Genomic DNA, 2500 nt, shown 5'->3' on the forward strand with positions numbered 1-2500 from the left:
ACGAGGAGTCATGTTTGCATAGACCACAATACCTGCGGTCGGAATGCAAACACAAAACATAACTCTGATGATGTGCACTGTCCTTGAAGTTGATTGGTCCACACCTGAGACAGCTTTTCCTTAGAGCCTAGTCTCACATGGTGTTGGACCAGATGACGCCAAAAGGCGCACAACTCAAAGACAATGCACCGTCAGAGTATGAGAGCTCGGGGTGAAGCATTTACACCATTGGAACCTCATTTGCCAAGGACAGTACATACATTATCAGAGTTGTGTTTTTTGTTTGCATTATGACCGCAGGTATTGTGGTCTATGCAAACATGACTCCTCGTCAAAAAAGGTGTCAGTTTTGTTGCCAGATAGAAGGGTAAAAAAACAAATATGATATTCTAGATTTGAAGCTTTCGTGACTGCAATCGTGCTGTGACGGTTCCACCTGAAGACAGAAGCTTGTGTTGCCTCCGAAACGTCGTGATTTTTATTTTATTTTACTTTTATTAATTTAAAATTTTTACCTACGTGAACCAAAGAATATGAATTCCTGCAGTCGCAAAAGTCTTAAGTAGAAACTTCATGGGGTGCCAAACATTCACAAACCTGATGTCCCATTGAGACTCATCAGAAGTGCAATAGGCTCTGCCACATTAACAACTCTGGCACCTCCCCCCCTCTCAACCAGTCTACATAACAAAGGCTCAGTCCTTTTTCTTCGTTCTTTCGGTAAAGTCACGTAGAAGGGAAATAATAAAATAATAAAAATAAAACATTATAAAATAATTCTCACGACGTTTCGGCCACAACGCAAGCAGCCGTCCTCGGGTGAAGAACAGGTCTGTCGGGAAGACAGCGTCTGAATGAACACCACCAGGCTTGGAGCGTCAAGGCGCTCTTCCCTCTCCACCCCAGCTTAAATATACGCTGCCAAGCCTGGTGGTGTTTCATTCAGACGCTGTCTTCCCGACAGACCTGGTCTTCACCTGAGGACGGCTGCTTGCGTTGTGGCCGAAACGTCGTGAGAATTGTATTTTATTATGTTTTATTTTCATTATTTTATTATTTCCCTTCTACGTGACTTTACCGAAAGAACCAAGAAGATGAATCCCTGCAGTCACGAAAGCTTTAAATCGAAGCTCAGTCCTTTGTTGTGTAGACTAGCCATAGCTTCAGCCGCACCAACCTTATCATAATAAAAACACAAGTATAACCCGTAAAAACTAAGTTTTTCACTATAAATCCTTTATATGCGTGGCGGCTAGAGTCCTCTCGTCCTCTGGCTTGAGATGGCTGCCACCTATGGGTCAGATGATTGCATTGCACCATTAAGCAATTGGTAATTAAATATAATATTTTTGTCCTAAAAAGTGTAACATTTTGGAAAAAAAATTTCACGAACATTAATTGTCACGCACAACGAGTCTGTGTGCAAAATGTCAGCTCGATTGGATCACGGGAAGTGGGTTAAAAAACGACCGAAAGATTTGCACGGTCGTAAGCGCGCAAGCAAGCAAGTGAACTTAATATAAAGGATTTAAAAACTCCTATCCAGGGGCTACCTTGGCTCCTCCCACCCTCAACCAGTATATATACAAGGACTGTTTTCTTGGAATTTATCTCACTTGATACAGCTGTCGTGCTGTGACGGTTCCACCTGAAGACAGAAGCTTGTGTTGCCTCCGAAACGTCGTGATTTTTATTTTATTTTTATTTTACTTTTATTAATTTTAATTTTTTACCTACATGGTGACTTTACCGAAAAAAACCTAAGAATATAAATGAGCACAATACGTTACAAAAAACGAATACAAGCCCCACATCGGCAGGACCTCTTCGTTCATTGAAAGCTCAGAACATCTTGTAAATATAATTAAAGATGTTAAGCTTAACCCTAATGATATTTTTCGATTTAAAGCTTTCGTGACTGCAGCATGGATTCATCTTCTTGGTTCTTTCGGTAAAGTCAAGTAGAAGGGAAATAATAAAATAAAAAACATAATAAAATAATAAATTAAATTAAATAACAAATTAAATTAAATAATATCTTTAGACGTGACTTAACCGAAAGAACCAAAGAATAATTCCTGCAGTCACGAAAGCTCCAAAATAAAGATAATAAAAAAAATTTACTTATGTTTTATTTTATTACGCTGCGTGCAAAAATCCCAGTGGGATGCAAGTCAAACAACAACAACAACCACAAAACAACTTAGATTAAGGCCATCAGTCTAACTCTGTACTACAACAAACCAACAACAACAACCACAAGACAACTTAGATTAAGGCCATCCGTCTAACTCTGTACTACAACAAACAACAACAACAACCACAAGACAACTTAGATTAAGGCCATCAGTCTAACTCTGTACTACAACAAACAACAACAACAAGAACGACCACAAGACAACTTAGATTAAGGCCATCATTCTACCTCTGTACTACAACAAACAACAACAACAACAACCACAAGACAACTTAGATTAAGGCCATCAGTCTAACTCTGTAC

General features: G+C 39.2%; 1 protein-coding gene across 1 annotated transcript in view; it reads left to right on the forward strand.

Moving 5' to 3' along the window:
- The window catches only part of LOC133361006 (uncharacterized transmembrane protein DDB_G0289901-like), a 28004-nt gene that overhangs the window by 15435 nt on the left and 10069 nt on the right, over positions 1-2500 (forward strand). The gene's annotated exons all lie outside the window — the stretch shown is intronic.

Source organism: Lethenteron reissneri, chromosome 70 (assembly GCF_015708825.2).
Source record: "Lethenteron reissneri isolate LAM-NWPU_2019-01 chromosome 70, ASM1570882v1, whole genome shotgun sequence".
Classification (NCBI taxonomy): Eukaryota; Metazoa; Chordata; class Hyperoartia; order Petromyzontiformes; family Petromyzontidae; genus Lethenteron; species Lethenteron reissneri.